Below are 15,230 nucleotides of genomic sequence, written 5' to 3'. Positions count from 1 at the left end.
AGCGATTCACGCGGGGGCCCTGGCAGAGCCCCCAGCCCGAGCGGGGCGGGGCAGCCCCAGGGGAGCGGGGGGGCTCTGCTGCTGTTGCTGCTGGCCCCGCCCCCCCCACCGACCCCTGGGGCTGTTTGGGGGGGGCTCACTCAGCCCCCCAGGAGCGGGGGGGAGCAGCGGAGCGGAGCCCGCCCAGCAAACAGCTGATCGCAGCTGCGCCCAGGCCGCCCCCGGGGAAAAGCTCCGCGGAGGAGGCGCCACAAGCTGCCGGCAGCGGATCATTCCTGGGAGGGCCGAGTACCCGCCTGCAGCTGCCGCAGCCTCCTCCCCCCGCCGCCCGGAGCCCCCACGGGAGGGGGGGAGCAGCCTCCCCAGCCGGGGCTCAGGACATTGGGGTGCCGGGGCTCCCCCCATGCGCACGCCTGGGCCCGGGACACTCACACACACACTCTGCCCCGGGGCTCCCCTGGTGCCCAGAGACCGATCAACCCCCCGCCTGCAGCTCCGGCCTCTCCCCTCCCGCCCCGCAAGCAGGGCCGACCAGAGGGGGCAAGGGGGCACTTGCCCTGGGCCCCGGGCTCGCAGGCCCCCAAGAGAAGAGCGGAGGCTCCCGCCTCCGCCCCTCTCCTGGAGCCTCAGCGCATCAAGCGCCGAGTCTCCGCCGGAGCCCCTGAGCCCCGCCCCGCTCCGAGCCGCGTGGGGAGGGGGCGGGGCTGGGAGCTCCAACGGGGCCTGCGCCCCGCCCCGCTCAGAGCGGGGTGGGGGGGGGGGCAGCTGCCTCCGCTCGGCGTGGAGCTCACAGCCCCGCCTCACCACGCGGCTCTGAGCGGCACGGAGCTAAGGCCCCGCCGGAGACGCGCTCGGGTAAGAGGCTGAGGCTGGGGCCGGGCGGGGAAGCGGGACCTGCCGCCGCCGCGCAGCCCGGTCCCGGGCGGCGGGGCGGCCCTTCTGTTCCGGGACCCGCCGAAGTGCCCGATTGCCCGCGGCGGGACCCGCCACCGAATTACCGCCCAAGACCGGGCTGCACTTCGGCGCGGGTCCCGCCGGGCGGTAATTCGGCGCGGGGCTCCCGCCACGGGTCTTCGGGCACTTTGGCGGCGGGTCCCGGAACGGAAGGGCTCCCCGCCGCCGAAGACCCCGGGCCCTGGGAATCCTCTGGGCGGCCATGCCCGCCAGCCGCACCCAGGGGAGCCCCGGGCCCCAGGCTGTGTCCCCACCTGGAGCCCAGCGGGCCGGGGCAGCTCCTGCTGCAGCTGAGAACAGCGGCTCCACTCCGGCCCGGGCGGCTCCAGCGCTGCTGGCAGCACGTGGCCACCAGGAGCAGCTGCTGGGCCCGGGCTCCTGCGCCACAATGTGCCAGAGCCCCGCCCCAGGAGCTGCCCCGCCCCCGGGCTATGCCAGAGCCCCGCCCCCAGTAGCTGCCCCACCCCCGGACTGTGCCAGAGCCCCGCCCCCATGTTGGGTTTCTGGGATTTGTTCTCCTGCCTCCTACTTCCCAGCACCCACCGCTCCCAGCTGCTCCCTTCCTGTGTCTGCAAACACCCCCCGGGCGGGCTGCAGCGCTCGCTGGGGCTGGATCCAGTGGCTGAAGTTCCCTCCATCTCTGCTCACCTGAGGGGGAGGGTAGGGATGAAGAGAGGAGATGGGCCCAGGGTGTGAAAGCAGAACCAGGGGGCAGGGAAAGAAGGACTGTTTGACAAGGTGGGATTTTGTGAGCGGGGGGGGGGTGATCCAGCTGGAGTCAGAAGCGAGTTGGACAGCAGAGGCTCAGGGAAATTGAGGGGAACCCCCTGGGTGTCCCAGTGTTAGCCAGGGATCGTACAGCACCTAGCGCAATATGGGGTCCCAGAGCCGTAACTAGCTATTTTTACACCCAAGCCAAGAATACAAAATTGCGCCCGCTGTGCCACCCAACCCCCTTGAAACACCCCCCCAGTGCCACCCATCCCTGTGGAAACAACCCCCCCAGCGCCGCCCGCCCCACAGAAACGAACCCTCCTTCCCCAGCGCCGCCCCCCCCGAAACCGCTGTGGGCCGCAAAGGAAGGGTTGGGGGAGGGCGAAGAAACCGCCCCCCTTGGGTGTCCAGGTCTCACCGTCACACCCCTCTTCACCCCCTAGCCCCCCGCTGGCCTGCTGCAAATCCAGCTAGTCAGTCCCCCCCCCACCACTCGCCGCCGTTCACCACCTCGCTCCCCAGCCAGCCACCCCCCAGCCCGCCCCTAGAGCCCCTGCTGGCTCACTGCTCACCTCTGTGCCCACCTGCCACTTGTCCACCCACTCGCCCACCTGCTCCCCACTTGTCCCCTCACCCCCCCCAGTATAAAGCCTCATTCAAAGACCCGGGGGGGGTCACTATATCACTGCACCCAGCAGTCACTCACTGCAGCACCAAACATTAAACTGCTGAAAATGGCACCCCCTCCCCCTCCAGCCACCGACGTTTTGGACTAGAAAGCTTTGCCCCAGATATCCCCTGCAGAAGACACCCCCAGACTGGCTGAGGGATACTGGTGTGACCTCACCTGGCAGCCCCCAAAGAAGGAAGCCTGGCAAGGGAGGTACGTGGATCCCACTAGAATTTAAAATGAAAAGTGAGGGAGGGGAGGCTCTGCTGGACCTGGGCAGCTCTAGATACAGCACCAGGCACGTAGCAGGATTTCCACTCCTGAGCCGTGGAAGCAGAAATTGACTTTTCCTTTCCAGATTTAGCTAATGTTCAGAAAGGGAATCTAGCGCCTGCCTTCCAGATTTGAACACCTCAGCATTCAGGAGTGCTCCAGCTCAGTTTGGGCAGCTGTTACTTCATTTCTCCCAAATCAAATATGCGGATCCACTGTCATTTGCTGTAGAAAAAGTAGGATAAAATTGAGCAAGAAATGCTTCCCAGGGGTTATTAGGACTGGAATTGCTATTTTCAACAGCCATTGCCTTTTTGTTTGTTTTTGTTTTATTTGTTTGAAAGGAAGACAGTGATATTGCATTGGCAAATTCCCCAGAGAAACAAAGAGTGGAACAAAAGAATAAAGGCACCTCAACTTTTCCTCATGTATGGAGGACAGTCTTATAATATGCATCCAGATCTCCTCCAATCACACAAGCTGAAAATTGTTCCATTTTACTGCAGCTCTGTAACCATGCGGGAACCAGTCCTGTCTGTGTTCTGTGCACATCCAAAATTCCTGCTGAGTGACCCACCCTGGGAGCAAGTTACCAGTGACCCAGGACTGGGGTGGAAGGAGAGTGCAGGGATGTGTGTCTGGGGGCAGAGCCCAGGTCTGGGGTGGCAGGGGGTGTGGGTGGAGGGGACAGAGCCCAGGTCTGGGGTGGCAGGGAGGTGCAGGGGGGAGCCCAGGGCTGGGATGGGGGCAGCCAAAATTTTTTTTTCCTTGGGATGGCAAAAAACCTAGAGCCGACCCTGCCTCCACGCACTGTGAAGTAGGTAGGAGCAGATCATTATTATCCCTACTTGAAAGAGGGAGAAGCTAAGGCTGAGAAAGGAGAATTGACTTGTCTTAGGTCACACGGCCAGTCAGGGGCAGAGTTGGGAATAGGACCCAAGAGCCCCGATTTTCAAACTTACCATCGGATCTTGAATTTCAGACATTGAATGACCTGAATAAAGTGCTCTCAGATGAGCTCCAGACCTACAACAGTGCACAGGAATTATTCAGCAAGTATTTGAGGAGAACTGCAATGTTAGAGAGAATCATGAACTGCTCAGAGACCATTAATGTAGAGAAGCAGCAAAATTAATCAAACATAGAACCGGTTCTGACTTATTTCCTTGGTCTTAAAAGAGACCAACAAGGACCTGAGTCTCCTCCCTGTCAATAACCCCCTGCTCAGCCAATCAGGGCAGAGACTGAGGATGGGAGGCTGAGGGTTCTCACCAGAGAGCCCAAAGGATGGACCAGGTCACTTGTGGGGATCACTGCCCGAGTTCTATTTCAGCCCCACATTTTTGGGTGGACCTCCCACAGTGGGAACTGCAGAGCACTCCCATGCAACACACACACACACACACACACACACCTCTCCTGGTGTTGGGAGGGGAACAGGAGAAAGGACAAAGGAAGCAAGAGACGAAGAGAAAGGAGAGAGGGATGGATGGAGGAAAAGGTGAAACACAAAGGACAAACCCCAATGTCCCATGATTCTAAGGGCCAAAATCCTAGGTGCGTAAAAAAATTCTGCCTCCTTAAGCTCGTGTTTTCCATGCCTAGAATTCAACTGTCACCAGATGGATCAGACTGAACAGGTTTCAAACCTCCAGGAGGCTCTTACCTTCTAAACAGGGACGGTTGTTTTCTAGTAAAATCACTAAAAGGGAAGGAGAAGACTCAAAAGAGGTTCCTCCTGGCGCTCACGTCCGTGAACCCCGAATACTATCTCAGTCCTCAGAGAGAGACCTGGAGAAGGAGACTTGCTGCAGCAAAGCCACAGGGGTCTCTGAGGTTTCCCTGGCCCCTCGCCCCTGTCCTGCCTGGCTGATGTCAGCATCTCTCTGTGAGGTCACCACCTCCCCACCACCTTGGACCAATAGGCTGAGGTCCCGCAAAAGGCCTTTGTGATGTCACTGCCACACCCCTCCCTTGCTGGGCTAATGTCCTGCCCCTGGCCAGGCACTTTGCAGGTTTGAGCTGCTCCCTGGGGATCACCCCACTCAAGGAGCATTCGTTCTAGGCAGCAAGCCGGCTAGACAGGGAAACATCAGACGCTGCTCACAATGCTACACTCAGTTTTTCAGAAGTTAGTCAACTTTATGGCCAGAAGAGACCATTAGAGCATCTAATCTGACCCCCTGCATATCACAGGCCTCCTGTATGACACAATAGCTACTTTGGGGGCAAACACTTTCCAGAAAGGCATCTAGTCCTCATGAAATGACATCAGGAAATGGAGAATCCACCACTTTCCTTGGTAGCTTGTTCCTGTGATGAATCATCCTCGCTGTTGAATATTTGTGCCTTAGTTGTAATATGAATTTGTCTCTTTTCACCTTCCAGCCATTGGGTCTTGTTATTCCTTTCTCTGCTAGATTAAAGAGCCCTTTAATACCCAATCGTTTTCTCTCCATTAAGGCACTTCAACACTTCAATGAAGTCACCTTTCAATCTTCTTTTGATAAGCTAAACAGGTTGAGCTCTTTCAATAGCTCACTAGAAGGCATTTTTCTCCAGCCCTCAGGACATTTGGTGGCTCTTTGCTGCCCCAGCTCCAGTTTCACAACATCTTTTTCAATTGAGGACACCAAAACTGGAGGCAGTATTCCACTATCAGTCTCGCTGATGCCGTGTCACCTCCTGTGATGTTATTGACATAATCTGTAACTGTACAGATCACCGTTGCGACCACTGTTCTATATTTGCAGCCAATATTGTAGAAAGGTTGTCGTGTAAGGGGTCTATGGAGAGGTTCTGATTGGCTGATTATAATGATGCCATCTCTAGATGTGTATCATTTTTGTAGTTGACGTTATAAGTATTGGCTCTGTTCTGTCCATATTTCAAACTTGTGCTCTGCTTCAGGGGAACACCCCAGATAAGTTGGTGTCAGTTCTGCCTAGCCTGCTTGATGGCCTATTAAGGACCATCAGCTATACAGTTGACCCACTGAGAGAAGGCAGATACGCCTTGTAACTCAGCAAGGTCTGCAGGGACCTGCCTATGGACAGAACTCTAATGTTTTTCTATGCCATGTGCTGGATAGAGTGTCCTTGGGACAAAGAAAGCAAAGACCACATGGCAAGAGACTATAAAAGGCTGATGCCTCATCTCCATCTTGTCTCCAATCCTGCTTCATACCTCTGGAGAGACTTTGCTACAAACTGAAGCTCTAGACAAAGGAATGAATGACCCATCCCAGCTGTGGATTGACTCCAGAGACTTGATTTGAACCTGCAGTTTATTCTATCACTGTTACAAGCCTGAACCAAGAACTTTCCCATTACTGTATGTGAAGGGTTAAAATCCATGTACATTTTATATAACAACCTGGTCTATGAATTGTGCCAGCTCTTTTCCAGACCCGAAGTCCAGACTATGGTCTAGCCCACTATGACTCTTTTGATGGTTTAAATTACACTCACGGGCACTGATGATAGTTACTGAAAGTTTGGGAGTTAGGAGCTGGTAGGTTAGTGGTCCAGTCCCTTCACAGACGACCTCCACCCTCTGGGACAGGGGCAGGTCTGAGCTCTCACACCAAATGCTCATTGTGGCTGCCAGAGTCTGTGGGCAGCTCGTTTAGTTTACGCTGAGGGTTGAGTCCTGCTTTGTGCACCGTGTGTGAGAATGAAAATCCTAAACCGCCCTTTGAAATAACGAATGCAGCAGGACGTGTTATTGTCCCTGCCCCAAAGCAGACAGACTGATGGAGAAATGCCATTGAGACCAGGGTAATACTCCACTGCCGTTCTACCTTTTTTACTTGCTACTCTCCCTCCCAGCCTTGTGGGGTCTCAGAGCCCGGTATTGAGCCTGAGCCGAGATGTCTACACTGCAAATTTACCACCCCACAGCCCAAGCCCCGGGAGCCTGAGCTGGTATGGGGCAGCCCTGGGTGTTACACTGCAGTGTGGACATAAGCCTATTGTGTTTCATTTCTTAGGTTCTGCTGCCATCGTGTGGCCATTTCCTTCCCCTCCTTTCTGTCCAAAGCGCAGAGCCCAGTTCCTCCAGGGGGAGAAGGACGTCTTTCTTCTTTCCTTCCTCAACAGCCCCCTTCCCTGGAGAGCCCTTTGCTGGGGTATGGGTGGGGAACAGCCGTTTCTGAGGATTAATTTCATATTAATGGTGTTGATCTATAGATTTTACAGCCAGACTAGATCACTAGGTACCTCTGCTCTGACCTGATTCAGAACAGAGTCCAGAGATTTTTACCCAGTGACTCCTACATCCACCCCAAGATCTTCTGGCTGAACGAGGAGGGTTCATTCAGAAAGTCATCGTGTTTGGGTGTAAAGATGTGAAATGATGGGGAAATTGGCCCCTCTTTCAAGTTTAAATGTTGTAACTTCTACACCTAGACCGGGGTGGCCAACCTGAGCCTGAGAAGGAGCCAGAATTTCCCAATGTAACTGCCAAACGTGCATCTTTGTATGCAACTACTGAGTCAATTGTGAACCTTCCCATCATTGTCCTTTGCTCTTAACCCTGAGGCTGTTGCCCCATCATGGGGCCATTTCCCGCCTCTCTTTCATACAGAAGCACAATTTTCTTTGCACAGACACAGGAACAGCAAGATCTTTGTCTGTCCCTTGTGCAAAGCAGGGGGCCAAATTCCATGGAAACAATGGACAAGCAGGGGGCTCTGGGCACATCCAGCCCTGGCCGTGAGATGTTCCCTCCCCTCTTTCTTTATGCCCTGTTGCTATTTCATGGATTGTCTGGGATGGGGGAAAAACTGAGTTCACTGCAGATGGAGGGGAAAAGAACCCTGAAAATCTCAGGACCCAACCCTGCTACCAGGATCACTGAGGTGCTGGGAATCTGCCTGGGAAAGGGACTGTGTGAATTGTCAAGGTGCGGAACGAATAATCTACAACTAGATCCACCTCATTAACCACCGACACAGGCTAATCCTGCTGCCGATAGAAGGGAAACTGGGAGCCATTCTTTGCTGTTCAGCCATGGAAACAGTGACCCAATTGCACCGCAGTGAATGTGCTGGGGAAAGCTAGAGTTTACAGGCAGGTGGAAATAGCAGATCCTAGAAACACCTGGAGCTCCACACACCACTTCTGCCACCAGGGTGAGGTGTTGAGCTGCTCACAGCATCCCCCACCATGACCTTGCAGCAAGGGATTGCCGCACCCCCAACCCAATGCAGGGGAGAGGGCTGAGTGTATCTCTGCACCCTGAGACCAGGGCAGCCACTCTCTCTGCCCCACACATAGAATCTGGCCCTGCTGAAAAGTGACCCCTATGAACAAGTCACCTCCAGGAAAGCAGGATTGGTCCTCAGAGAGGGGAATGGGCTTCTCGTGAAGCTTATAGGTCACTGGATGCTCTGGAAACAGGAGGGCTCTGAGTGTAACCCATAGCAAACACAACCTGCTAGGGGATGTAGCTCAGTGGTTGAGCACATGCTTTGCATGTACGAGGCCCTGGGTTCAATCCCCAGCATCTTCATGATCATTTTTTCACCCTGCTGCTTTGCTCATGCCCAGAGGGGATGTGGCCCACCAGTCTCCCTGCACCAGTTTCAGTCCTGCTCAGTGAGGGGCAAGTGACAATTGCATGGAAGGTCTGGGGGTGGGTTCTGCTCCTAAGTCACCTCGGTACATTTAAGATTCCCACCCGCTGTCTGCTTGGGACAATGGTAGATGAGAAGGGCGAATCCTCCAGCACTGGAGGGAAAGGTCCCATCTGCACAGCCTGAGAGGCAAGGAAACAGAGGGGCAGTCAGTGCTCAGGGAGGAGAGGGGTCAATGATTTACTCCCAGCCGGGGACACTGTGTTTTTGAGTATCAGAGGGGTAGCCGTGTTAGTCTGGATCTGTAAAAGGCGACAGAGTCCTGTGGCACCTTCTAGACTAACAGACGTATTGGCGCATGAGCTTTCATTGGTGAATCCCCACTTCGTCAGATGAATGGAGTGGGAATTCTGTGCCTGGCTAGCCAACTACAAAAGCAGTTTCTCCTCCCTTGGTGATCACACCTCAACTGCTAGAAGAGGGTCTCATCCTCCCTGATTGAACTAACCTCGTTATCTCTAGACTGGTTCTTGCCTGCATACTTATACCTGCCCCTGCAAATTTCCACTACGTTCACCTGACGAAGTGGGATTCACCCACGGAAGCTTATGCTCCAATACGTCTGTTAGTCTGTAAGGTGCCACAGGACTCTGTCTTTTTGAGGCGAGTGCTGCTGGCTTGAGATGGTGCTGACGATGGATAGAAAAAAGGCTGGAGTCAATGGCAGATGGGACCACAGAAGGGGAAGGGGAATGGCAGCCCCACAGAAGGTCCTGGGTGCTCAGATGCCCCCAGTTATTGCACCCCAGCCTGTCCTAGACAGAGAAAAGACACCGAGGGACCCAGCCCCCCTACAGTGATCCCATGGACAAGAACCTGGTTAGGAGTGGGGTGAAGGTTCCCTCTGGGCAAAGGGGAGCTGAAATCCCTCCGTATCCTGGAATTTAAGCAATGGAAGCTTCAAACCCTGCATGGGTGTGGGCTGAGGTGCATCAGCAGAAGATTGGGCTGGACAGGGGTGGCAGGTTTGTATAATTTTTGGTGGTGCCCAGAATGGGACCAAGTCCTGCCCCACCTGCCACACATACCTGCCTAAGGCTCTGGGAAGGAGTTTGGTTGTGGGAGGGAGAGGGGTTGGGCTCTGGGAGAGTTTGGGTGCAGGGTCTGGGCTCAGTCAGGGGTTGGGGTGCAGGAGGCAGTGTGGGGGCAGGCTCTTGGAGGAGTTTGGGTGCAGGTGTGGGGTCTGGGCTGGGGCAGGGGTTGCAGGAGAGGGTGAGGGGTGCAGAATTTACCTCGGGCATCTCCCGAAAGCAACCCGCAGCCCCTAAGCTGGAGGGCCGGGGGCGTCTCTGCGCACTGCTACCCACAGACTCCACCCCCGCAGCTCCCATTGCCACAGTTGGCAGAGTTGGCAGTTGGGGCGGGGCAGCATGTGGAGACCCCCACCCCACAGTTGTTCTTCTCACAGCTGGCTGATGGGGGCAGCAGGGATCTCCCAATCTGGGGGAATCTCTCTGTGCCCCACTGTTAGTTCTCTATCCTGTCTCCCCCTAACCACGCACACCACTCTCCTCCCCATTATCAGTGTTTTAGAGAGACCTCCCTCCCTTTATGGGATACAGACTCTCTGTGACAGAGACTGACTGGGGCTCCTCTCTGCATGGCCCCAGTGGGGAAGGAAAGAGACTGGGGGAGGGGGAGAAGATGGGCAGAAGGAGACTAATGGGGCAAAGCCAGAATAGAGGAGATTTTCTTCCTGTTAAAATGTACTGGAGTCTCATCGCTGAAAAGCCGCATCTTGAGTTAAGTTTGAACCAGCAGCCTTTCAATTACCAGGCAAAGGTGTGAACCACAGAGACTGATAACTGCCTGCTTCCCAAATGTGTTTAAAAAACATCTTCAGGGGTGCAACTGGTTAGTGCAGAGGGGCCATCTGTTGGGGTTATGAGTTCAAGCTTTCTCTCAAGCCCTTGTTTCTCTTACCTGTGTAGTTTGTTTTGCCAGTTCATATACAAAGTGCTACACTAGAAAAAGGAGAGTAAGTTCTAAAATGTAGAGGTGGGTGCATACTTTAGAAACATCCCCCCTGTGCTGCCATTAGTTCCAGCAGATTGCCCTTCCAGTGAACAAATTGATTTCTTTGCTGCTGAGAAAGAGGCCAGGACAGGTCTGCTCCCTGCTTCAGATTTTCTAAAGGAAATCAGACAAAAGAAGCTATAGGAGAGTGGCTCCTAGACACTCTAACACACACAGATTTTTCTAAGGCATTAACTTTTCCTTCTCTGTGGCGTTTGTATTCTCCATAGAGCAAAATAAAACAAAAACATGCAAGTCTAAGACTAATACAGTATGAAACTCAATACAGATAAAATCTCACCCTCAGAGATCTTCCAATAAGCTTCTTTTGCAGACTAGACTTATTTCTTGTCTGGGCCCAATCTTTTCACCTGGTATAGTCCTTGTTCCAGCTCAGGTGGTAGTAGGGGATTTCTCATGACTGCAGCCACCTTTCTTCTGTTCCATCCCCTTATACAGCTTTGGTACAAGGCAGGAATCTTTTGTCTCTCTCCTGGGGAAAAGCTCCAGGTTTAAGATGGATTCCTGTACCAGGTGACATGGTCACATGCCCTGTGAGACCCCAAGCCTTCATTGTTCCTGGCCTGACTCACAGATGGTGCAGGACAGAGCCATCTCCAGTCAATTGTCCTGGTTAATGGGAGCCATCAAGAGTCCAAACCACTATTAATGGCCCACACTTTGCATCATTACAACAGGACCTCAGAGTTATAGTTCATATTTCTAGCTTCAGATACAGGAAAGATCGGTTCATACAAATAGGCTCAACACACACAGTAGATAATAAGCTTTGTAATGATACTGCACAAGAGACCTTTGCATGAAGCATGTTCCAGTTACATTATATTCACACTCATTAGCATATTTTCATAAAATCATCAACATCACAGCAGGGAAAGGGTTTTACTGCGCACCTGGGAGCAGTTGAGTTTCATGTTCAGGCTCTGCTATGAGTTCCTCCAGGTTTCCTTAAGCACACAGGGCCCTTAGCGGGTACTCTCGATACAGGAATGGCCCAGATACAATGAAGTGATGGGAATTGCATTTTCCTTTTTAATTTTGAATTTCCAATGACATTTCTGTTTGTGATTTTGTTTTGCTTCGTATAACTGTGTTTTCTCAGGGACTTGATATTTACCAGGCTAACTAACAGCTAATAACGGGAGACTTCCAAGCAGGGCGTGGGCGAGCAGAAAAGAACTGTAAGAGATGCTGGTTTTCGACCTTGTGTTAGATAAGAATAGAATGCAGATTGTAGCAGAAATTGCTGAGAGAAGTAAGCTATCAGAAAGGAATATGTACAAACAAAATGCAGTTGTTGCTCCTTACTGTATGTCACAAAAGGTATAAATGCTTGCCTTAATTGTTTATCTAACCGAGACCTACCTCGGGAGGGGAAACTCTGCCTGTCTGTACTCTCCCGAATAACTGCAGTTGCTCGAAATAAACGGCATAATATAATAACATTTAACATCCCTGTGGTGGGAAGAACATCTCAACAGCCCAACACTGTGGCATTTGATTTTAAAAAGGAGAACTATACAAAAATGAGGGGGTTAGTTAAATTAAAAGGTACAGTGACTAAGAGAAAGTTACTCACCTTGCAGTAACTGAGGGTCTTAGAGGTGTGTGTCCCTGTGGGTGGGCCACGCTAGGTGAAGGAAAGGCCCCGGCGCTGTCGATCGGAGATTTTCGGTAGCAGTGCCTGGTTGGGGCGCATGCACCCAGATGGTATCTCCCGTCTAGTTAGAATCTTCCTGAGTGCGTGCGCCCCACACCCTCCTCAGTTCCTTCTCAACCGTGGAGAGTCATCTCAGTACTCCAAAGTAGAGGGGAGGAGGGTGGGGAGTGGAGCCCCCACACGGCCAACCATCACGAACAACCTCAGTTACTGCAAGGTGAGTAACTTTCTCTTCTTCGAGTGCTGTCCCTGTGGGTGCTCCACTCTAGGTGAATGTGTAGCAGTACCCACTACGGTTGGTGGGACTTTGGAGATACGGCAGGGAGTACTGAAGATAGTACTGTATGACCTACTATTGTGTCTGCCGTGGTGTCTTGCGTTAAAGCATAGTGTTTTGCAAACGTGTGTTCAGATGACCATGTAGCTGCTTTGCAGATATCAGGAATGGGAACGTTGTGTAGGAAGGCAATGGATGCCGACATGGCTCTAGTGGAATGAGTTCTAACGCCTTCAGGCGGTTGAAGATTCTTCTCACGGTAACAGGATCTGATGCAGTCAGAGATCCACTTGGATAGGCGTTGTTTAGAAATAGCCGTGCCTTTTGATCTTTCGGCAATTGAAAGAAAGAGTCGTGGAGACTTGTGAAATGGTTTAGTCCTGTCTAAATAAAAGGCAATTGCTCGCCTGATGTCGAGAGTATGCAGGGTTGCGTCCTGTGGCGTTTTGTGAGGTTTGGGGTAGAAAGTTGGTAAATATATAGATTGGTTGAGGTGGAAGGTCGATACCACCTTAGGAAGAAATTGAGGATGCGGTCTCAAAGTGACTTTATCTTTGGAGAAGATTGTGTATGGAGGGTGGGCCATCAAGGCACTTATTTCTCCAACTCTCCTTGCTGATGTTATGGCAACTAGGAAAGCCACCTTCATGGACATATGGAGATCAGAGGAGGTAGCCAAGGGCTCAAATGGAGGTTTCATGAGAGCATGAAGAATGAGGTTAAGATTCCATGTAGCCACTGTTGCGTGAATTTCAGGGTAGAGATTTTGCAGGCCAGAGAGAAAGCGTTTAATGGTGGGGTGTGTAAAGAGTGAGTACCCATCCAATAGTTCGTGGAAGGTGGTAACCGCCCCACCGTGCACTTTGATGGAGCTAAGCGAAAGTCCGTCCTGTTTTAGTTCGAGGAGGTAATCTAGAATGTTAGGAAGGGTCACATTGTTGGGTGCTAAATGTTTATGAGAGCACCAAAGAGCGAAGCGCTTCCACTTCTGAAGGTAGGTTTTGTGGGTGGAGTCTCTCCTACTGTGCAGGAGGACATGTAGGACTTGCTCAGAACAAGCTAGTTCATGGGTTTGGAACCATGAAGGAACCAGGCCGTGAGGTGGAGCTTCTGGAGTTGGGGATGAAGGACCCGCCCGTTGTCCTGGTAAAGGAGGTCTGGCCTGTTGGGGAGAGCCCATGGGTGACGGGAGGACATGCGGAGAAGGTAAGGGTACCACGTCTGTCTTGGCCAAGCCGGGGCAATAAGGATGACCTGGGCCTTGTCTTCTGCGATCTTCCGAATAACCCTGTGTAGCAGAGGGATAGGCGGGAAGGCGACAGGAGGTAACTGTTCCATGAATGAGAAATGCATCCCCTAGGGATGCAGTCCCGAGTCCCGCCCTGGAGCAAAACAGGGGCATTTTCGATTTCGGTCGTGGCGAAGAGATCTATTGATGGAGTGCCCCAGTGGGAGAAAAGGTGTTGGAGTACTGTGGGGTGCAGTTCCCACTCGTGTTCTGTGGAGAAGTGCCTGCTGAGTGCATCGGCAGTAGTATTGTGGCAGCCTGGTAGATAGGAGGCGATGATCTGTATTCGATGTTGTATGCACCAATTCCAGAGTCGAATGGCTTCCATGCAGAGGGAATGTGATCTGGCACCCCCCTGTCTGTTTATGTAATACATACATGCTATGTTGTCTGTTAAAACTCGCAGATATCTGTTCTTTATAAGGGGAAGAAAGTGAAGGCATGCTTTCCTCACTGCTCTGAGTTCTAGGAGATTTATATGTAGATGCGTCTCTGATGGAGACCATCGACCTTGTGCTCTGTGTTCTCCTAGATGCGCCCCCAACCTATCAGGAAGCATCCGTGGTGAGCATGAGCGTTGGGGATCGTTGCTGGAAGGGAACCCGGCACAGAGGTTTTCTGGACTTGTCCACCACTGTAGGGAAGTTATAACATTGGGAGGAGGAGTTAGCAGCATCCCTAAGGGATGTCTGCTGGGTTTGAAATTGGAGTTGAGCCAGCCCTGGAGGCATCTCATATGTAGCCTGGCGTGTTGAACCACGAAGGTGGTAGCTGCCATGTGACCAAGGAGCTGTAGGCAGATTCTTGCTTGTGTCCTGGGACGAGTAGAGAGTGTGCGTATGAGCTGTGTGATAGTGAGGAATCTGTTGTATGGGAGCGAGGCCCTGCTCTGGGTTGAGTCGAGATGAGCTCCAATGAACTCTATCTGTTGCGTGGGTATCAGGGTGGATTTTTGGGTGTTTATTTGGAGACCTAGGCTGTGAAAGAGGGAGATGGTGAGACGTGTGGCTTGAAGTGTGTCGCCACAGGAGTCACCCTTGATGAGGCAATCGTCTAGATAGGGGAAAAGTGTGACTCGTGTTTGCGGAGGTGAGCCACGACGACGGCTAAGGTCTTGGAAAAAGCTCTTGGAGCCGTGGAGAGTCCGAAAGGAAGAACTCGGTATTGAAGTGATCGTGACCGATTGTGAATCGTAGGAAGCGCCTGTGAGCTGGATGAATTGGTATGTGGAAGTAAGCGCCTTGTAGGTCGAGGGCTGTGAACCAGTCCCCATGATCCAATGCGGGTATTATTGTGCCCAGTGTGACCATCTTGAATCTTTGTGTCCTCACGAATTTGTTCAGTCGGCGTAGGTCTAATATAGGCCTCCATCCCCGGTCTTTTCTGCGTTAGAAAGTAATGGGAGTAGAAACCTGTCCCCTGGTGTTGCAGAGGCACAGGCTCCACTGCGCCTAATTGCAGAAGGTGAGCCACTTCTGTGCAAGTAATTGCTCAGGGAGGGGTCCCTGAAGAGGACGGGAAGGGGGATGGGTAGGAGGGTAGGAAATAAAAGGAATGGAGTAACTGGTCTGAACTATTTCGAGGACCCAGCGGTCCTGTGTGATCCGCTGCCAGGCATGTTGGAAATACTGGAGGCGGTGGCCAAATGGGAAAGTAAGTGGTGGAATCAGGGGGTGGTCGTGCAGACCCTCGACCAAAGCTTCAAAACTGTTGTTTATT

At 52.8% G+C, this 15,230-nt stretch overlaps 1 non-coding gene and 1 pseudogene across 1 annotated transcript; both read left to right on the top strand.

Annotated features, from left to right (window-relative positions):
- LOC120381541 overlaps positions 1-15,230 on the top strand; it is a 682,838-nt pseudogene that overhangs the window by 600,846 nt on the left and 66,762 nt on the right.
- Positions 8,054-8,125, top strand: TRNAA-UGC. The gene has a single exon. It is a non-coding gene; the product is annotated as a tRNA-Ala (tRNA).

Source organism: Mauremys reevesii, linkage group 14 (genome assembly GCF_016161935.1).
Source record: "Mauremys reevesii isolate NIE-2019 linkage group 14, ASM1616193v1, whole genome shotgun sequence".
NCBI lineage: Eukaryota > Metazoa > Chordata > Testudines > Geoemydidae > Mauremys > Mauremys reevesii.
Note: the sequence above shows the minus strand (reverse complement) of the source record. Positions and strands in the feature narration are given on the sequence as shown.